This window comes from Lathyrus oleraceus, chromosome 5 (assembly GCF_024323335.1).
Source record: "Lathyrus oleraceus cultivar Zhongwan6 chromosome 5, CAAS_Psat_ZW6_1.0, whole genome shotgun sequence".
In the NCBI taxonomy this organism is placed as follows: Eukaryota; Viridiplantae; Streptophyta; class Magnoliopsida; order Fabales; family Fabaceae; genus Lathyrus; species Lathyrus oleraceus.
Window position 1 is genome coordinate 76,797,941 of NC_066583.1, and position 23,540 is coordinate 76,821,480.

The 23,540-nt window shown below is 37.3% G+C and overlaps 1 non-coding gene across 1 annotated transcript; it reads right to left on the bottom strand.

Annotated features, from left to right (window-relative positions):
- Positions 1 to 3,351: 3,351 nt before the first annotated feature.
- On the bottom strand, positions 3,352 to 3,458 carry LOC127088452 (small nucleolar RNA R71). The gene has a single exon (XR_007790287.1). It is a non-coding gene; the product is annotated as a small nucleolar RNA R71 (small nucleolar RNA).
- Positions 3,459 to 23,540: the final 20,082 nt, after the last annotated feature.

Here is a 23,540-nt window from a genome sequence, read left to right on the forward strand (position 1 = left end):
CATCCAAAGATGTGAAAGAAAGAGATGTTGGGTTTCCTTCCTTTGAAGAGTTCATATGGAGTCTTCTTTAGGATAGGTCTTATGTTAACTCTATTGCTTACAAAGCATGTCGTGCTAACCGCATCTGCCCAAAAATACTTAGGAAGATTTGAGTCGCTGAGCATTGTTCTTGCAAGTTCCACCAACGACCTATTCTTTCTTTCAACTACTCCATTTTGTTGTGGAGTCCTTGGAGCCGAGAAGTTATTAAATATTCCTTGATCTTCACAAAAATATTCAAAGGAGGCAATTGTTATGGAGGCAATTGTTAATGATTTCTCATTTTGAATCTGTTTTGCATACTTCTTGAATGCTTTGAATGCATCACTTTTCCGCACTAAAAAGAAAGTCCAAGTATATCTAGAATAGTCATCAACAATAACTAAAGCATATAAGTTACCTCCGAAGCTTCTTGTTCTTGATGGACCAAATAAGTCCATGTGTAACAGTTGTAGTGGCCTAGAAGTGAACACCACACTTTTGGATGTGAAAGTTGACTTGGTTTGATTCCCCTTTTGACATGCATCGCAAAGCCTATCTTTGATGAATTTTATCTTTGGCAATCCAATGACAAGGTCATGTTTTACTAACTAATTCAAGTGCTCCATGTGAATGTGAGTGAATCTCTTATGCCATAACCATGAGTCGTTGTTATTTGCCACAAGACACTTAACCTTCAAAGAGACATCGTCAAGGGAAATCATGAAAATATTATTAATACGCTTAATTATAAGCATTACCTCTTGTGTGACTTCGTCTTTGATTAAGCATTCATCTTTTGTGAACCTTATTTTGAATCCTTTGTCACAAAGTTGGCTGATGCTTAAGAGATTGTGTTTTAGTCCTTCGACATATAGCACATCTTCGATGGATTTGAAATTTGGTGCACCTACTTTGCCTATGCCAAGAATTCTTCCTTTGTTTTTTATCTCCATAAGTAACATAACTGATAACATGAAATAATATCACATTTTTGGACTCGATTTAATTAAATTATATTATTATTTGTTTCGATTTATTTCATTTTATTCGATATTACTTGGTATTTTTCCTTCTATTTGTCTCAGGTAACTTATTTGAAGCATAAGTGAAAAAGGAAGAAAAGGGGGTGCAAAAAGATAATGAGAAGGAAATTCCACTAAAGCCCAGCCCACAATCACAAGCCAGGAGCGCTGAAGCTGTGACGACCGCCACACAAGGTGTGACGAGCGTCACGCCCTGCTACCTTGTGTTACGAGCGTAACACAAGGTGTGACGAACGTCACATCCCTCTCCTATATTTTTGGCTTATAATGCGCAACAGAGGCACGTTGAAGCCTATTCTTCCGCTTGACTCTTGGAACGTGAAGACTACTTACAGAAGGCATTTTTGGAAACCGTTACAAAAGTGGATTAATATAAATAGTTGCTTTTATCCAACCCTGAAGCCCCCGTCTCTTTCCGCCGTGCAAACATATTTTACAGCATTACTTTTCTACAGCTTTCTATTTTATTAGCAATTTTTATTTCTTTCTTTTCCAGTCAATCTTTCAAGCACTTAATTAATTTTTCACACAATAGTTTCTACACCGGAAACTATTGTGTATCTTTTACTGGATCTAACCTTATGTTAGATCATAGTATTTTATTCCTTCGCTTTTATTTTCTTGTCCGATTGAAGAGTTCAAGAACAAATCCAACCGGTCTGTGGTGGAGTGTTCAAGATTGCTATTAATTATTCAGGTTCTTTAATTTATTGTTTTAATTTATACATGCTCTGCATTGCTGTTTATTTATACTGTTTGCCTGAGATGGTTTTATTTAAGCATGATGATTGTTTAGACCCGTTTAGCATGTCCGGCTAAGTATTTTAGATACCGGTATGTAAAGTAAGCGGAATGAAGGAATCAAAGCTAAGTTGGTTTAATTTCATTTAAAAATAAAGTCACTCTTTTTATGGTCTCAATTTACAGGGTTAATCCCAAAGTTTTTGTACGAGAGTAAAAGACGTAAAGAAGTTAAAATCAATAGAACGAAAGTTTGAGTTTTTAACTGGACAGTGTAAATTGGACATTAATTCTAAATCAGGGCGAAAACAATTTTTAGAGTTAATTAAATTCTAATCTTTTTCAAAAAGTATTTTTAAAGGTTAAATGTGAGGACGAGAGTTAAGCATTTAAGTTTAATTATATAATCTAAGTCAATAGAGCGAGAGTTTGAGACGAGGGTGTTTAAACGATTATTATTTTAATGAAAAGAGTTTCTATAGATTCTGTTGTTTTCAAAAAGTGATTTTGGACTTAACTAATAAGTGACAGCTACGTTAATATAAAGTCATAGTCTATTCAACAGAGCGAGAGTTTGAGATAAGACTTTTAATCAATAGTATCTACCGAAAAGATTTATTTTAAAAACCAAGAAACCAACGAAGATTTGATTCCCTAATTACGACGAACTACATACCGATATCCTCTTAATTGATATTTAATTTAGATCTAATTTTAGTTTTACTTTTCCCCCAAACAATCAAAGTATCATCCGCCTTAGCTTTACGAAGTAACCTTAGAAAACGGTATATCGATTCATAAGTCCCTGTGGGATCGATATCTTTTAAAACTACGCGATAGAACTGTGCACTTGCAGTTAGTACCCCAAATCGACTCATAAATTCGCGATCAAGTTTTTGGTGCCGTTGCCGGGGACTTTTATTTAGTCGATATCGTAACTCTTCTGTTACGCTGTAGAGACTAAGGCAATTTTTATTTTTCTTTCTTTCTTTCGTTGATTTGTATGCCACACACTCGCTCACAAGGCGAGCCGTTTTACTTACGAATCAACGACATTGAACTATATCTCCGAGTCTTACGATGAATTCGGGAATATCGTGCTGCAAACAATCTCCCTCCTATCGAAGTGCCCTACCTCAAAAATCGTCTTCCTTCGCCGATACCCGAGATGGCAGAACCAGCTCGTGCTCTTCGAGATTACGCCGCTCCATCGCAAGATGAGCCGCATTCGAGTATTGCTCCACCCGCAATCGAAGCAAACAACTTCGAACTTAAACCTTCGCTGCTACAAGCAGTACAACAGAATCAATTCTCTGGAAATCCTACCGAGGATCCAAACCTTCATTTATCTGTATTTGTCCAATACGCTGATACTGTTAAAGCTAATGGTGTCACTTCAGAGGCAATTCAACTTCGTCTCTTTCCTTTCTCGTTAAGAGATAAAGCTAGAAGATGGCTTCAGTCTCTTCCTTCCAACTCAGTCACCACATGGAACGAGTTGAAGAAAGTCTTTCTTGCCCGATATTTTCCTCCAAGCAAAACAGCTATGTTGAGAGCCCAGATAAATGGATTTAAACAGAAAGATAACGAGTCTCTTTTCGAAGCATGGGAAAGATACAAAGACATGATGAGACTTTGTCCACACCATGGTTTAGAGGACTGGTTAGTAATTCATACCTTCTATAATGGTCTCTTGTACAACACAAGGTTAACAATAGACGCCGCCGCAGGTGGTGCGCTTATGGATAAACCTTATGCCGATGCTTATCAACTTATCGAAAACATGGCCCAAAATCATTATCAGTGGGGAAGCGATCGAACAATGGTAGAAAAACCTCAAACGAAAAGTGGCATGTACGAGATAAGTAGCCTTGATCATGTTAATGCAAAAGTGGATGCTCTGGCCCAGAAAATTGAAAGTTTAAATGTATCACCTCCAGCCACCGTGGTTGCCGCAACTCAAAATTGCGAAGTCTGTGGAATCCAAGGTCACACTCGTGCAGACTGTCAACTCCTAACGGGAATCCAAGCAGAACAAGTGAACTATGCTCAAGGAAATCCCTACTCGCATACCTATAACTCAAACTGGAAGAACCATCCTAATTTTTCATATAAGAGTAATAATGCTTTATACGCACCAGGACAAGCTCCAAATCAAGCCCCAACTATACCCCCTGGATATCAAAAGCCGACCCCATCTACACCTAACAATAATGTTCCTAGAAAATCCAACTTGGAAATCATGATGGAGAACTTCATAGTTTCTCAACAGCAAACCAATAAGGACTTCTTAAACCAGAATGTACACACTAGCGAACAAATTAAACAACTAGCAAGTAAAGTAGATGCCCTGGATACCCATAACAAAATGCTGGAAACACAAATCTCACAAGTAGCTCAACAACAAGCGCCTACTGCTGCCCCAACTGGTACATTTCCTGGACAGCCCCAACCTAACCCGAAAAGCCACGCTCATGCAATCATATTAAGAAGTGGAACGGAAGTAGAAGGACCGTCTGATCCAAGGATGGAAAACCAAAACTCTAAAAAGTCAACTGAGGAAGAAAGTAAACCTAAGGAAAAGGAAGAGAGTAATAAGGAAACCGTAGAAAAGAAAGAACCTTATGTACCTCCACCACCATATAAACCACCTATCCCTTACCCTCAAAGGCTTATTAAAACCAAAGATGCGGGCCAATTTAAAAAATTTGTTGACCTACTGAAACAATTAAACGTCACAATTCCGTTTACAGAAGCTATTACGCAGATGCCCTCATATGCTAAGCTCTTAAAAGAAATTCTTTCTAATAAAAGGAAACTTGAAGATAGCGAAACCGTTACACTCACTGCTGAATGTAGCGCCATAATCCAGAATATGCCTCCAAAACTTAAGGATCCTGGTAGTTTCTCTATACCCTGTCACATAGGAAAATTTGTCATAGATAAAGCCTTATGCGATTTAGGAGCCGGTATCAGTGTTATGCCTTTATCCATATGCAAGAAACTGGAAATGGGAGAATTAAGACCAACTAAAATGTCTGTGCAATTAGCAGATCGTTCCGTTAGATACCCTGTAGGAATTCTTGAAAACGTTCCCGTGCGCATAGGTCAATTCTACATTCCAACCGATTTTATAATTATGGACATAAGAGAAGATGAAGTTACACCCATTATATTGGGAAGACCATTCTTAGCAACCGCCGGTGCGATCATAGACGTAAAACGAGGACGACTCACTTTCGAAGTAGGATAAGAGAAAATTGAGTTCATTCTTTCCAAATTTTTGAAAGCACCTGCAATAGAAGACACATGTTACTTCATGGATATCATCGATGAATGCATAAAAGAAACAGAGTTAGAGAATGACAAATTGTCTGACTATCGTGTAGAAGACGAACTTAACCAATGTTTAGCAATAACACCGGACCCTACGCAATGCCTTAAGAAACCAAACCTCGACCTGAAAACACTTCCCAAAAATCTGAGATATGAATTCCTAGACTTAGAACTTGAACGAACAATAATAGTTAATGCAGACCTAGGAAAACTCGAAACCGAAAAACTCCTACATATCTTAAGAAAATATCCAACCGCACTAGGATACAACATCACCGATCTTAAAGGAATAAGTCCTTCTATTTGTATGCACCGCATCATGCTAGAAGAAGACTGTAAAACCTCTAGGGAACATCAGAGGAGACTAAACCCGATCCTGAGTGAGGTAGTGAAGAAGGAAGTAATAAATTTTTTAGAGGCAGGTATCATATATCCTATATCTGATAGCAAATGGGTTAGTCCTGTACACGTAGTACCAAAGAAAGGAGGTATAACAGTTATTGAAAATGAAAAAGGAGAAATTATAACCAAACGAATCGAATCGGGATGGAGAATGTGCATTGACTATAGGAAACTAAACAAAGCAACCCGAAAAGATCATTTCCCTTTACCATTCATAGACCAGATGTTAGAACGGTTAGCAAAACATTCTCATTTCTGCTATCTAGACGGTTACTCAGGTTTCTTTCAAATACCAATTCATCATGATGACCAAGAAAAGACAACATTCACATGTCCTTTTGGTACCTTCGCTTATCGACGAATGCCGTTCGGCTTGTGCAATGCTCCTACAACCTTCCAAAGGTGCATGATGGCAATATTCGCCGATTTTCTCGAAAACATCATGGAAGTATTTATGGATGATTTTTTTCCGTATGCGGACAAAGCTTTGAAGAATGTCTTGAAAACCTAGAAAGAGTTCTAGAGCGATGTGTAAAAGTAAACCTAGTACTTAATTGGGAAAAATGTCACTTTATGGTACAAGAAGGAATTGTTTTAGGACACATCATATCAAATAGAGGAATTGAAGTAGACAAAGCCAAAATAGAAGTAATTGAAAACCTTCAACCTCCGAAAACTGTGAGAGAAGTACGAAGCTTCTTAGGACATGCCAGTTTTTACCGACGATTCATTAAAGATTTCTCTAAAATAACTAAACCTTTGACCGGATTATTAATGAAAGATGCTGAATTCATCTTTGACAATAAATGTTTGGAAGCATTTCAAACGCTTAAACAAGCGTTAATCTCCGCGCCCATAATGCAGACTCCGGATTGGAATGAACCATTCGAAATAATGTGAGACGCAAGTGACTACGCCGTAGGCGCTGTTTTAGGACAACGAAAGGATAAAAAACTTCACGTCATATATTATGCAAGTAGAACTCTAGATGAAGCACAAATGAATTACGCCACGACCGAGAAAGAACTTTTAGCAGTAGTATTTGCACTAGATAAATTTCGTTCTTACTTGGTCGGAGCTAAAATAATCGTTTACACTGACCACGCCGCCATTAAGTACCTCTTAACAAAAAAGGACACTAAACCTAGACTCCTAAGGTGGATTTTGTTGCTACAAGAATTCGATATGGAAATCAAAGATAAGAAAGGAACTGAAAACGTAGTAGCAGATCACCTCTCTAGACTCAAAAAAACCTGGAACCGGAAAGAACTTCGATCAACGATGATTTCTCCTACGATAAACTTATAGCTACTTTGGAAGAAAATAAAGCTGATAAACAGGTAGAGACCACCTTAGCTATATGTGTTACACCATGGTACGCTGACTTCGTCAATTATTTAGCTGCCGGAATAGTTCCACCTAATTTATCGTACCAACAAAAGAAACGATTCTTCCATGACATAAAACATTATTACTGGGATGACCCTTTACTTTTCAAAAGAGGCCCCGATGGTATTTTCCGTCGGTGTATACCTGAAGAAGAGATAGAAAATATAATCCAACACTGTCACTCTGCTTCTTATGGTGGACATGCAAGTACATCCAAGACCTGCTCCAAAATCCTACAAGCCGGTCTTTATTGGCCAAACATATGGAAGGATGTGCATGCGGCTATCAAGAAATGTGATAGATGTCAACGCACAGGAAACATATCTAGACGTGACGAGATGCCACAAAAGGGAATTTTGGAAGTAGAGATTTTCGACGTGTGGGGAATAGATTTCATGGGACCTTTTCCACCTTCTTTCGGTAACAAGTACATACTCGTAGCGGTTGACTACGTATCAAAATGGATTGAAGCTATAGCTTCTCCAACAAACGACACACGAGTAGTAACTAGACTCTTTAAGAATATAATTTTTCCAAGATTTGGGGTCCCAAGAATAGTAGTCAGTGATGGTGGATCGCATTTCATATCTAAGGTACTCGAAAAACTACTGTTTAAGTATGGTGTAAGACATAGAGTAGCGACACCTTACCATCCTCAAACCAGTGGACAAGTGGAAGTGTCTAACAGAGAAATTAAACAAATATTAGAAAAAACAGCCGCCACCTCAAGGAAAGACTGGTCATCAAAGCTATCCGAAGCTTTATGGGCATATCGAACCGCCTACAAAACTCCCATAGGAACAACCCCATTTAAGCTTATTTATGGAAAATCTTGCCACCTCCCGGTAGAATTAGAACATAAGGCCTACTGGGCTATTAAAAATCTAAATTTAAACTATAAGGCCGCTGGTGAAAAGCGAATTCTTGACATAAACGAATTAGAGGAACTTCGACAAGACGCCTACAAAAATGCCAGAATCTACAAAGAAAGAACGAAGAAATGGCATGATAAACGTATATCAAGAAAAATCTTCAAACAAGGCGATATAGTCCTTTTGTTCAACTCTAGACTTAAGTTATTCCCAGGAAAACTACGTTCTAGATGGTCAGGCCCTTTCCAAATCACCAATGTCTTTCCAAGTGGAGCGGTGGAAATTAAAGGAAAATCTATTGAACCATTTATCGTAAACGGGCAGCGTCTAAAACATTATCATTATGCAGAGAACAATGAAGATTCACAAGTCCTGCACTTAGACGAAATGCCTCAAGAATTTATAGATTATATTTGATAGTTTTTATGTCGAGCTTGCGACATTAAACAAAGCGCTTAGTGGGAGACAACCCACAAATATTTTTATTTTTATTTCTTCTTTAATTATTCTTTTAAATTTTATTTAGTATTCATTCTTAATTTATTTTAACTTATAAAAAAATTCTTCTTTTCTTCTTTCGGCATTTGGCCAAATCCTGACTAAAACTCTTGTTTTTCTTTTCTCTAGCTAACACTAACCTGATGGGACAAATTGATCGTATGGGTATCAAATTCAGAGGGAAAGCTCAGAAACAAAAGTTTGAGGAACTAGCAGAGAGAGAGATGCTACCTAGTTTGTATGCTGATGATTGGGCAATGACTGCCCTTGGACTAAGAGAAAGTGTCATGTATTTGCTGAGTCAAATAGGGTGGGAAACCACTCCTATCCGAAGACAATTCGTCACTTACCGAAGACTAACGCTAGAATTCCTTAGCTCCCTGATCTATCTACCCAGCCATGGAAAAGGAATAAGCAGAGGTTTCATTCAGTTCAGAATGTTCAACATGGAGTATCAATTTAACATTCAAGATTTTACCAACCTTTTAGGTTTCCCTACCTCTTTTGATACATTCACAGTGAGCCAAGAAGACCTTTTTGAATATAGAGAACTTGAACATTTTTGGGGAAGCTTGACTGAAAATGACGACCCCGAGGAACATGAGTTTCTCTCTGGAAACATACATAACCCGACCTTTCGTTATTTCCATAAGATCCTGGCCCACACCCTTTTTGGGAAGAAGTCAAATATTACTACAGTATCACGTGATAAACTCTTCATCATGTTTTGTGCTTCCCAGAACCGTCCTGTGAATGGTGCCACTTTTATGTTGGCGAACTTTGACCGCCTTATCCAAGATGAACGAGCACCAATTCAAATAGGCGGATTGATAACCATGATTGGTAATGCTATCGGATTACGTCAACCTATGCTTGACCTAAGACCTTTCTGTGGCATTGCGACTATGAGTATACCCTTCCTCTTCAACATTATGTTTATAGCAAACCTTGGGTCTGAAGAGTTTGAGCTTATAATTAACAACCAAGTTCTTTGCCTATTCACCTTGCCTAGTCCGAGGACTAGTGTTCATAACCGTAATAACTGGCACTACAATCTGAACGGAATACCCTCTCCTGCTAGATCTACTGAATCCATCCAGGACTATGAGATTTGTGACGACCAGATTCCTTATGCTGAGTCTGATCCTCAGACACCATCTGGTTATTATGATATTGACCCTCCTCCTCAACCTATCCCGACCGAAGAGTCGGCAATACCCGATCCTAGACATCATATGCCTGGAGATAATTATAACACCATCATTCAAGCCTTGATGTCAGAACAAGACACCCTTAGAGAAGAGTTAGCTAACATGGGACAAGAATTTTTGGGATACATGAGCAGTATGACAAATCAATTCCACGAGTTGCTAAACCGTGTTAACTCCTTTGCTCATCCAGCCAGAGATCATGCAAGTGGCTAGAAGTTGTTTTTCTTAGTTACTTAGTTTTAGTTTAGGCTATTTATTAATTTTGTTTCACATTATTTTTAATATTAGTATTTGTTTTTCTTTCGCATGTTCGCTTTTGTTTTCCAATGTTACATTATGATTATTTTATGAAGCTATTGCATTATTAGTTTATTTTGATCTATGCAATTTCTATAATTACAAGTAATGATATCCACTACATGCTATGCCTGTTAAAGAAATACATATATTATGGTAGTAGAATAGCATGCAAGACAATTTAAAAGCATTACAATAGCAAAATAAAATAAGCATAAGCAAAACAAAATAACAAAAAACTAAAATATAATAATAAAAACAAAAGCAGTGACCGTTGCAAGCTGACTGTGTGACGAGCGTCACACTAGCCATCACGGTCGTCACACCAAGTGCCTGTGACGCCCGTAACACCTCTGTCACGAGCGTGACACCTTCAGACTAGGTGAACGTTAGTAACCGTTGGAGACACGACCGTTACACCACCCCACTTTTTACCTTCCCCATTCATTCACCCATTTACTCACATTTACCCACATTTATTTATTTTTCACCCACTCCCTTTCCAACTTCCAATTTTTTTCCTATAAATACCCACCATACCTTTCTTCATACACCACAAACCATTCTATAAAATACATTTCATTTTCTTTCCTTTTACTTCTTTCAACCCACTTATCAGTATGGCAGGAAACCAAGAATTCGGAAATATCATCTTCCGATCCGAAGATGATAATTATCAAAGGGAGCAGTTCGAGCGTTTCCAACAGCGAGGTGTCGTATCCACCAGGTATCCTGATTCAACTTGTTTACAAGAATTTGGATTACTTCAAGGTATACAATGGATGCTCCGCCTTGTTGATTTAACCTTTCTATGCACACACAATCAACCTACCTACCCATCTCTCACCTTAGAATTTTTAAGTTCTTATTCGTACAACACTCCTACCGGTGAAGACGAGTACTTAACCGGCACCGCAACCTTCCGCATGTTCAACACCGAATACTCACTATCCCAGGATCAGCTGAGTGCCATGCTGCAGTTCCGTGTAGGAGACCACGTCCACCCAAGAATCCCTCAGAACTCCCAGTGGCAAATAAACGCCTTCGACCTCTTTAGGAAAATATCCGGTGTGGAAACCAACAACTGGGATGTACTGCTTGCTTCGCATATACATAACCCAACCATCCGATACTTTATCCGCATCCTGCAAAACACAGTTTTTGGAAGACCGAACAACAGCAAAGTCAACGCCAAGGAATTATTCTTCCTCCACTGCGTCTTTGAAATGGATACAAAGGTAAACGCTGCTTCTTTCTTATTTCATCATATCCGCACCCTATGTGCTAGAGGCCGCCAACCTTTCGTGATTGGAGGATTAATAACCTCCATAGCACTTGGTTTGAATCTAGGGGACCGACTTCAAAATTTACAAGCTCTCCCACCCCTATTTATGGATATAAGCTATTGTCGGTCCAGTCGCCTAATCAAAACCAGGGTAGGCGGAAGGTATTATCTTATGGTAAACAACCAAGAAGTCCCAAGCGTTGTTCTGCCCAACATTGCCCTCACAGATGTCACCAACCCCAACCGCTTCATCTACGATCTGACTGCTCCCGAAGCTACCGAGCCTTCACACGCAAACCTGCCTCCAGACGAGTTTGAAGAAATGGAGCAAGGTGATCAGGTTCCTGCACAACAATCAGTCCCGCTCAACCCTTCCGATAACGCAGCTGGTCCATCCTCACGACGTCGTCGACGAAGAAGGCCACAACTAACGACGACATCATGGATGCTATTGATGGTATGCAAGCGCAGAATCTCGAAGTGATGCAAATGATGCGCCAGATGCAACAACAACAGGAAGCGAGAAATGCCATAACCGACCAGCGGTTCACTGAGTTGCTCAGATGGTTTGACGACTTAGAAGTACGTCAACGATCACCAGGTCCAAGAACAAGAGGCGGCAGGCAGCATTGACTTTAGTTTCTTTTTCTTTTTTCTATTTCTTTTGTTTTCTTTGAAACATTGGGGACAATGTTTCATTTAAGTGTGGGGGGGGGGGGGGGGGGGGGGGGGGGGGAAACCTTGTTCTTTCAACCTTCCCTTTTCAAGTATGTTATTTTCCCTTTCATTGTTATTTCCCTTTCTTATTATTATGAAAAAAAATAAAAAAAATTTATAATACATATTTATTTTAAGTTAAGTCCCTAGTGTGAAAAATTCTTATTATCTATTCCCCTCAAATTTTCTTGAGCCATAACAAAAATTTAATACACTCAATAAGTATAAAGGTTGCTTAATTTACAAAACTTGAGTAAAATTTAGACAAAAATTATTACCGCCCCAACGCTCTAAACAAACTTCAACATGTTAGATCAGGAAAAGTACCTATTATACCAATCCCTTGAACTTTTAGTTTTATAGTAACCCCGAGTAGTTTATACAAGAAGTCAGCACCATCTTAATAGCAAACTACGTGGAGAGCCGATGAATATAAGTGAATGATTCCCAAAACAAAAAAAATATATATATATCAGGAAATGCACTAATTAAGTTAGGTGATCCTTACCAGATCATTTAATCTAAAGGTTGCAGATCATACAAAAGCATGATACGAAAGATCCATTATGAGTTGGTTCAGCAGGTATCTGGTGCTGAACTTGGTAGGGCGGACTACGGTTTGATCCCCCGCAATTTGCAATGGACTAAATAACGAAGTTATCCAACTTATGTACCAGAACTTCAAGCTAAAAAGGGGATCAGAATCACTAACCAGTCACTCCACTATGTGCGCGAAATGATAAAGGGCTTAATGTGATTTCGCTAGAATGAAAACGGGTGAAATAAGAGTAAAGGAACTAGGCTAGTTATAATAGCATGACTCGAACTGGTTTGCATAAGGTGAAGTTATCTGAGGTTGTAACGGTAGTTGTTGATGTCAAGATTAAACCCAGGTTACTTCTAAACAAGGTTTACTTGCAACCTAGTACAAATTGATGTGTGTTTTGAAATTTCATCTGGCTAAATTTTTAAACGATTTCTATACTGTATCTTGCTTGAGGACAAGCAAAGGTCTAAGTATGGGGGAGTTTGATAACATGAAATAATATCACATTTTTGAACTCGATTTAATTAAATTATATTATTATTTGTTTTGATTTATTTCATTTTATTCGATATTACTTGGTATTTTTCCTTCTATTTGTCTCAGGTAACTTATTTGAAGCATAAGTGAAAAAGGAAGAAAAGGGGGTGCAAAAAGATAATGAGAAGCAAATTCCACTAAAGCCCAGCCCACAATCACAAGCCAGGAGCGCTGAAGCTGTGACGACCGCCACACAAGGTGTGACGAGCGTCACACCCTGCTACCTTGTGTTACGAGCGTAACACAAGGTGTGACGAACGTCACACCCCTCTCCTATATTTTTGGCTTTTAATGCGCAACAGAGACACGTTGAAGCCTGTTCTTCCGCTTGACTCTTGGAACGTGAAGACTACTTACGAAAGGCATTTTTGGAAACCGTTACAAAAGTGGATTAATATAAATAGTTGCTTTTATCCAACCCTGAAGCCCCCGTCTCTTTCCGCCGTGCAAGCATATTTTACAGCATTACTTTTCTACAGCTTTCTATTTTATTAGCAATTTTTATTTCTTTCTTTTCCAGTCAATCTTTCAAGCACTTAATTAATTTTTCACACAATAGTTTCTACACCGGAAACTATTGTGTATCTTTTACTGGATCTAACCTTATGTTAGATCATAGTATTTTATTCCTTCGCTTTTATTTTCCTGTCCGATTGAAGAGTTCAAGAACAAATCCAATCGGTCTGTGGTGGAGTGTTCAAGATTGCTATTAATTATTCAGGTTCTTTAATTTATTGTTTTAATTTATACATGCTCTGCATTGCTGTTTATTTATACTGTTTGCCTGAGATGGTTTTATTTAAGCATGATGATTGTTTAGACCCGTTTAGCATGTCCGGCTAAGTATTTTAGATACCGGTATGTAAAGTAAGCGGAATGAAGGAATCAAAGCTAAGTTGGTTTAATTTCATTTAAAAATAAAGTCACTCTTTTTATGGTCTCAATTTACAGGGTTAATCCCAAAGTTTTTGTACGAGAGTAAAAGACGTAAAGAAGTTAAAATCAATAGAACGAAAGTTTGAGTTTTTAATTGGACAGTGTAAATTGGACATTAATTCTAAATCAGGGCGAAAGCAATTTTTAGAGTTAATTAAATTCTAATCTTTTTCAAAAAGTATTTTTAAAGGTTAAATGAGAGGACGAGAGTTAAGCATTTAAGTTTAATTATATAATCTAAGTCAATAGAGCGAGAGTTTGAGACGAGGGTGTTTAAACGATTATTATTTTAATGAAAAGAGTTTCTATAGATTCTGTTGTTTTCAAAAAGTGATTTTGTACTTAACTAATAAGTGACAGCTACGTTAATATAAAGTCATAGTCTATTCAACAGAGCGAGAGTTTGAGATAAGACTTTTAATCAATAGTATCTACCGAAAAGATTTATTTTCAAAACCAAGAAACCAACGAAGATTTGATTCCCTAATTACGACGAACTACATACCGATATCCGCTTAATTGATATTTAATTTAGATCTAATTTTAGTTTTACTTTTCCCCCAAACAATCAAAGTATCATCCGCCTTAGCTTTTCGAAGTAACCTTAGAAAACAATATATCGATTCATAAGTCCCTGTGGGATCGATATCTTTTAAAACTACGCGATAGAACTGTGCACTTGCAGTTAGTACCCCAAATCGACTCATAAAGTCACGATCAATAACCCTTGGCCTTAAGCTTTAGATCTGAAAATTTGTGCACATCACCGGTCATATGCCTGGAGCACCCAATATCCAAATACCAAAGATTTGTTGTGGCCTTCAAGCAAACCTACAAAACAAAGTTAAGTTTTGTTAGGTACCCAAATTGCTTTGGGTCATTTATAATTAGTATCTTTTTCAACCCATACATAATTCCCTTTTGCTACACTAAAACTTCTAATGTAGCAAGCATTAGGTGTATGGCCAATAATACCACAATAAAAACAGGTTGGTTCAAAATTGCTTTTGTATCTAGGAACGAAAGACTTTTTCTTGATAAACTTTTAGTTTTTAGGATGTTGATGCGCTACTTTTGGTGTGTTGACTCTTTCTTTTGGAGGTTAATCCTTAGGCCTTACAAAGATAGTTTTACTTGTACTTGGTTTAGAAAATTTGGAGTAACCAAGTCTACTTTTGTCATTTGAGTACCTTTGTTGGCTAAGAACCCCTTCCAAACCAATTTGTCCTTTTTCATATCTTTCAAGGACTCTTTTAAGTTGGACAATTTGGAACGAGAGAGACTCACACTCTAGACATACAAGATTCTTCTTTTCACTAATCATCTCTTGTTTCTTATTTTCAAAGACTTCAATCTTTTCTTCCAAGGAAAAAATTTGTTTCTTTTGAGATGATATAGTTTTATAAAGAATTTTGCATTCATTTAGCAATTCATTAATTGCATCTTGTGCATCATTATCAAAAAGAGAAAAATTATTACTAACTTCTTCTTCATCATCAGAATGATGTGAAGCCATTAGCGCCAAGTTTGCACATTCCTCACTATCCGATCCAGATGAAGAGCTAATTTCATTGTCCTCCCATGCAAGATATGCCTTTTTATTCTTGAAGTCCTTCTTGCTCTTGAATCCTCCTTTCTTTGAAAGTTTAGGACATTCCGGCTTTATGTGGCCTTGTTTTCCACATTCGTAGCATTATATATCTTGCGTAGATGTGGTGGCCTCCTTCTTCCTGAAATGTCTATTCTTTTTAGCGTTAAAGGATTTATCATTTTTGTTAAAGAACTTACCGAGCCTTTTAACAAGGAGCATGAAATTCTCATCTTCCTCCAATGCGTCATCATCTTTATCTTCTTTTGAGTCTGCCTTCAGGGCAATCCCTTTAGATTTCTTTTCTTGGCTTTCATGTTTCTCAAGCCTACCAAGTTCTAACTCATGTTCTTGAAGTTTGCCAAAGAGAGATGCGGACGTCATTGTTGAGAGACTTTTCTTTTCGGAGATAGCCGCCACCTTCGGTTTCCATTCTCGAGTCAATGATCTTAGTACTTTAAGATTGAGATCGTCATTTGTAAATGTTTTTTCGAGAGCAATCAAGTGGTTTGTCAAGTGAACAAATCTCTTTTATAGCGCTACGATGGATTCTCCGGGCAACATTCTAAACATCTCATATTCTTGACTTAATGTATTCAACCTTGATCTCTTTACTTCGGCGATGCCTTCATGTGTCTCCACTAAGGTGTCCCATATTTCTTTTGCCGACTCGTATTGAGATATGCGGAAGAACTCATCCATGCTTAAAGCACTTTGAAGAATGTTTATTGCTTTCTTTTCATATAAGATTTTTTTCTTATCATCTTCATCGTACGAACTCTTTATCTTTGGAGTACCAACGCCATTGATCACACTCGTAGGATTATGTGGTCCATTTTCAACGGCTTCCCATACGCCTTCTCCTTGGGCTTCTAGATGTGCCTTCATACAGATCTTCCAAAAATCAAAATATTTTCCAGAGAATAGTGGTGGTTTGTTACTACTTCCACCGTCTTTAAAAACCTGATTCGTGCTTGCGGAAGCCATGCGGATCTTTTAGGAACAGGTTACCTATAACCTGCTCTGATGCCAATTGTAAGTTTAAGGAGTGCCTTAGAGGGGGGAGGGGGTGAATGAGGCACTTAGAGATTTTTCGGATTTTTGACGGTTTATGACTTTTACTTTCTGAAATGCTTAAGTGATGAAAAACGGTAAAGTGCGGAAAGTAAATGACACAATGATGTATAGTGGTTCCCCTCACAGATTGAGAGTACTCCACTCCCCTTTCAACATGAAAGAGAATTTCACTAGAATGTTAGATTCCTAGACAAGACACCTTAAGGTCTTTCTATCTATTCTAACACACCAAGAACAATCCTCTTGGATTTACAATGTTTAAAGTCCAACCGAGACTCAATTTCGCACAAATGGACCTCTTGTATCCACACCCCGGATAACAAGGATAATACCTTACAAACCTATCCTTAATAATCCTAAGAATAAGTTGTAATCAAAGAATATAATTCTGAATAATTTGTATAAGATGAGATAGATGAAAATTGAAGTATATCAATTAAATAATTGATCTTCTCCTTTGTAACACTCAAATCTCACAGTAATTATACAAGTGTTCTTGTATTGGAATGAAACTATGATGCTGAAAAATGAAGGTTTATGCAAAGTTTCACTCTTAAGAAAATGTGGATGAACACTTAGAAAGATTGAGAGAATGTGTGTAAATGATTTTTTTTTGTTGTTGCAAGGAGGTCATTTTGAAATCTGAAAAATGATGTTTATATAATGTCTAAAACACCTCCTCAGATGAATGCAATAATCCAAAGGTTACCATGTTTCATTATGAAGAGACCATAAGAGTTTTCATGAAAAGATGCAAGTATTTTTCATTATGGATCAGTGGTAATCGGTTACCTTAAATAGGGTAACCGGTTACGTGCATTCAACGTTACAAAATAATTTGAAATTTGCTTGAAGTAACCGGTTACCTTAAATTGGATAACCGGTTACATGGTTCCAACGTTAAAAAAATGTTTGAAAATTACTCAGAGTAATCGGTTACTCTAAAACTGATAACCGGTTACTCTAACACAGTTTTGAAAAATAACTTAAAAAATGAAGTGTGGTGGTTTGTTGATGCATAAAACTATCTTCAATGATTATGATATGAATGCAACATGTTATGAACACTTGTATAACTATCTAGAATTCAAGTGTTACCTTAATCCATGTGAAAGCCGAATCTTCATGTGATTCACCAAAACTTGATCATTTGTTGGAAACTTCATACACGAGCTTTAAACCTTGATCAATCTTTTTGTTAATCCGACTTTAGCTATGTAGCAAGGTTTGTCGTCATCAAAATATCTGAGAAGTCATGTCTCCACATGACTAATGCCTTACATCATCAACACATTTTATTTAAAAGCATACAGGCAACGATCTTGTGAATTTTTAATTGCATCATTCTCTTTTGATTTTTTTAGAAACAGTTTAATACTGAAAAATAAAATATGAGTGAACACAAGTGGATTTAATCAAAACATGCATGTTTATTTCATTATTATTATCATCTGAAAACCAGACAAGTTTTACAAGCGAACAACAATTAACAAACAAGAAAAGATTACAAATGAGACATGATTGAATCAATATGATATTGCTAGCTTTAATACTCCTCTAAAGAAGCAACTGAATCTGAGCAATCTTCATCACTAACTGCATTCACTGCTTGTCCACAGTGGTCTGGCAATAGGTTGGTTAGGACATTGGGTATTGCCTCAGAGAATGACAAAACCTTTTGATCAATATTCTCTTATACTCTTGACTGGAGAGGCCAACAATACTCGGTAGAGTGTCCTATATACATGCCAATGTAGGCGTACGAGGCATTAATGTTGTGCTTACGGTTGTAGGGGGACCTAGCAGGCTCGATCTATTTAGGTACAATTGCCCCAACGTTAACTAGTATAGGTAGCAAATATGAATAATACATAGGAATAAAATCATAGCAAGGACGTCTCCTTTTCTTGATCGTTGTTTCCTTTGCTGAACACCAGAGAATTCAAGAATTCTTGAGATAAAGCGGAACACCAGAGAATTCAAGAATTCTTGAGATAAAGCGGCCATAGGGAAGTCCACCACTCAAAGAAAGTTGATGCATCATGTGTTGGTAGATAACGTATGACCAGTTAATCTTTAAATTCAACTTCATGGCTCTAATCAGCTGCAATTCAAGTTCACTGACTTGAGAGTGATTAGAGTGCTTGGGTACCAACACATATGCGAGGACGTAGTGGAGCATCCTATCACTCACAGACAGCATATTTGCATATTTCACAACTCTTGAAGATTCTGAGCGTTGCCGACTCATGAGGTTGGCTTGAGTACCTCTAGAAATGGAAACAAAATATTCCAGACTATTATAGTTATCCCAAGAAACATGGTCAAGTTCGGAGCCATGACGAAATATTTGTTTGTCCGAAGGGATTTCAAGACACTGTCCTTGTTGAGGAATATCCATAGAAATTTCCACATTCTTCACCTTTGCACTAAAAGCCAAGTCTCCAAAATCATCAGTGCCAAACATGCATGAAATGATAGTGAATGATTTCATATGTTAGGTATGGAATGAAAATGATTATGCAACACCCATAGATTCAAAGCATCAATGATATAATAATTCAGGGTCAAAACTCTGGCATATATACAGCGATGCAATGATGATATGCAATAAAGTATGTTAACAGCATAAAGGTAATCTAGATAATCTGTGCCTACTGCCCGATGCAGGATCAAAGGTCTAACGTTCATGAGAATAAATGTATGTAGGGTCTATGGTTTCCTGCAGAAAAACCCATATCCCCCTCACAAGTATGGACTATGCTCCAAGGTGGTCCCTAGAAGGTCTCCCAGAATCATCAACTCGAAATGAAAATACCCTTCCGTAGTGAATGCTCACATGACAAAAGTACTTCAAAGTGAATCTAGTCTGGGCGTGGTTCTCGTGACAACCCAACGTGCAAAATACAGGTGTACACGACTATCCATGAATCTATCTTGGGTGTATACTGAGCTCGAGTATAGAGTTACAATCATGTAGCATAACTTCTAACCCAACAAAGAGTATAACTAATAATATCCATAATAAACAATATTTAAAGTGATAAAGAAAGTGATAAATAAAGCAAGTAAAGCATAAAAGTAAACACATATATCAAGCGAAAATAACCAAAGCTAGGCTCGACTCCTTTTAGCGACTAGGAAGTACTCCAAGCAACGAAGCATCCCCAACAGAGTTGCTAGCTGAAGCTAGCGGAAATATACCTGAATGTATCGCATGCTTGAAGATATAAAAAAGTCGCCATCGAACTTTATTTATTCCCGAAGGAAAGGGAAAACATCGATAAAACCCGGGGGAAAGAGATGTGTTGGGTAAGGAAGTCGGTTATGCAAGGGGAAAGTATTAACACCCTAAACATCCATGGTACTCCATGTGAACCATTTTGACTATTCTCGCTTGAATGGGTGTTATCTAAATATTACTCGCGATGGGGGAAAGGAAAAGAAATAGATAAAGTGCTCGGTGAGGACTGGGGCCCTCGTGCCTACGTATCCTCATAGTGCAATGAGGAATTCAGAGCTCCATAGTTCAAAGAACTAATGGTGGGAGATGAAAAGAATTGTGATCAAAGTATGGTCTAAGCCAAAGAATATCTTATTTGAACTCCAACAAGGGGTGAAATATAAACCCAAGAGTTAACTGGTATGAACCAACAAGTGAGGGCCTACATCACAGTATAATTGTATTGGAACAACCGAAAATAAAGGAATTACATGTTTGGTTTTATAGCACAAACATCAAAGTATCACTACCAGAGTTTAAAACTAATGATGTCGAAGAACTGAACTACCAAGGTTTATCGCCTTACAGGGCGAAGAGAATCAGATGCCAGAGTCTATGACTCTCAAGGTTGAGAATTGAATTGAATAACCAAGGTTTAACACCTCACAAGCTAAAAGAGACTGATATCCCAGTGTCTATGACTCTCAAGGCGAAGAACAAATTGAATAGCCAAGATTTAACACCTCATTAGGCAAACAGAAACTTATGCCAGAGTCCACGACTCTCAAGGAAAATAACAAAATCAAATAACCAAGGTCTAACACCTCACAAGACAAAGAAAGTGTCAAGGTTTAACACCTTACAAGGCAAAGAGAAACCAATGCCAGAGTCCATGACTCTCAAGGCAAATGACTGAATTGAATAGCCAAGGTTTAACACCTTACAAGGCTAAGAATAATTCCAAGGGTTAACACCTTACAAGGCAAATAATATGCCAAGGTTTAACACCTTACAAGGCAAAGAATGTTGATTGGAAGAGGGTGTACAACCACAAGTTGCCGATAGCAAAAGATACTTCACTATTGGGGTGTTGAAAGATTGATGCTTGCTTGAAGAAAGAGACTTATCAATTGTATGAATTGCACTAAAGTCTATGAACAAAGGCGAATACCTTGAGCAACTGGGTCATTCATCCCCTACCCAAGGATATTCTAGACAAGGATAAGAATTCTCCACTCTCATCATTATTTGTTTCTTAAGGCTCATAGCATGCAACTCGAATCAAAATTAACAAGTTGCTGACAGGAGATCCCGCGTGTTAATCTTATTAATGTTGCAGAACGGGACTTTACAATCATGTAATTCAAATTATGCTAAAGTCTATGAATGGAGCTGAATACGATGAGCAACAGGCCAAACGTTCCGCACCCAAAGATATCCAGAGTGAGGCTAGGAATTCTATAGTCTCATCCCTTCTCTATTACTTAAGGCTCGTGTTGTACAACTTGAATCAGGATTGATAAGTTGTTGGTTTAGTCCTTTGCTTGTTGCACTGCTACGTTGTGAGGGGAGAGACTTGTCAATCGTATGATTTGAGTTGTGCTAAAGTCTATGAATAGAAGTGAATACAATGAGCAACTAGATCATTCGTCCCGTACCCAATGATATTCAGAATGAGGATGGGAATTCTCCAATCTCATTCATTCTCTATTGCTTAAGGCCCATGCCACGCAATTCTAACTTTGATTTAACAAGCTCTTGAAGAACCACTTTTGATGTGCCTTGCATGATCCACTACTTGTTTTGACTGGGATGCCTTGTATGAAAGTCTGAACTTGAGGCATTGAGATCCACAGCTTATAGAAAGAGTCTTATCAAGTGATTAAAGGACTTTTGATCACTTGAATAGAATGTGGGATTATACCTAATCAAAGGATTTATTTAATCAAAATTGCTTTTGATCAACTTGAATTAAGGGCTTGTATTAGATTGAAAATATATGGTTAACCTAATCTAAAATTAAAATTATCTACAAGTTATTCCTAAGGGATCATGCAAAGGTTAAGATCAAACTAGTCATCAATTACCAAATTTCATATAAAAATTAATGATTAAAAGATCAATTATTCTAAGTCAATTCCTAACCCTAAGGGACCATGAATTCTACTAATAAACCCTAGGGTTAAAATTGTCAAATCTCATGGAAAACAATTATGGAATTAAAATTAGAATTAAAAATCTAATTAAAATCATTTGTTCTAGTTATCTAATTAAAACAATTAATTCTAATCAAGATTAATATTTTAATTTTTAATTAAATTATAAGAAATCTCTATCATGTTAATCTAACTAAAATCCTAATTATTTTAATTAATCAACAATAAGAACATAAAATAAAAACTAAACAATTAAAAAAAGAAATAGAACAAAAGTCAAGCTGGGGGGTATGGCCCTTATACATGGGTTTTCCAAAGTGAAACGCGCCTGGGCTTTATAGCAAAGCTCAATGGTAAAAATGCCTTTGGCTAGAAGATGCGTTTACTAAATTCAGGGTGATGGCTGGAATCATAATTTCATGAAGAAGTTAAATATATATTGCAAACTACGAAACAAGCTACGAATTATACCCAAAAATAGTAAAAATGGACAAAATATTTGATTAAAGAATGCACCCGTTCGGCTAAACTATACATCTAAACGAAAAATATTTATATATTCATGATCAGTGCGAAAAAATAATTTGTAAGACCCCAATTTTGACCCTAAGATCCCTCGTGCTATCACACCATTTGCATTGGCTCTAGGATCACACATTGACATCCTCTTTACCCCTCTGTCATTGGTTTTTCATTGGGAGATATCACCAAGCATATTTGATTGTATCATACTTTCTTTTCTTTTGTTTACTAACCAAAATACCAAAAATATGTTTATGTGTAGCTTTGTTTCTTTTGTAGGTAGTGTGTGTCCACTTGTGTCTCATCAAGCTCACAACTAGGATTTGAGACCCTCATGGCAAGAGATCAATCAAGAAGAAGTTCATACTGGTTCTAAGCACCATATATGGATTCCCATGTTATTTATTTGTCATTTTGATCAAGAATTCATCAAGAGTTTGAAGCTTGTTTGCCTTGGAAGCCCTAATTCATCTGGGTATCTTGTGTAACTTCCTCAACAAGTTTCTTCACCAGTTGGTCAAAGATATCAAGGTATACTTAATTATACATCATATCAAGAATATATGATCCTCCATGAGTCCCAAAGATCAAGAAAACTTCAAGTTTGCAAGTTGGTTCAAAGAGGTTGACCAGAGAAAGTCAATTGGTCAAAACTGGGGTTCCCTAGACCCTATCCCCTACAATGTTTGTCATAACAAAATGATTACAAGAGAAAATTTACTCTTTATTACATTCCGAACAACTTTCACGTTGGTATCAAGAGATAATTTTGCTTGGAAAGTCATTTTTTATGGTGAAAGATTATAGGTCATTTTGTTTGTGCCCTAGTTAGGAGGTCAACTTCCATAAACCATAACGTGCTCAATTTTTATGATATGAAGGCTATCCAAATTTCATGACCAATTTCAAAATGTCTTATCCAACTTTTATCCTTTGATAAATGTAAAATTCAACTTGCAAGAGCATGTGCCAAGAGGAAACATGATAGGTCATTGGGACATCATCATTTAACAAACAATTTTCCTCAATGTTAAAATCCATAACTCCCTCATGCCAAATCCAAATGATGTCAAATTTGTGACCAAATTGAAAAGGAATGAAAGAGATACAACTTTGACAAAGGAACCATTTTCATTTGAAGC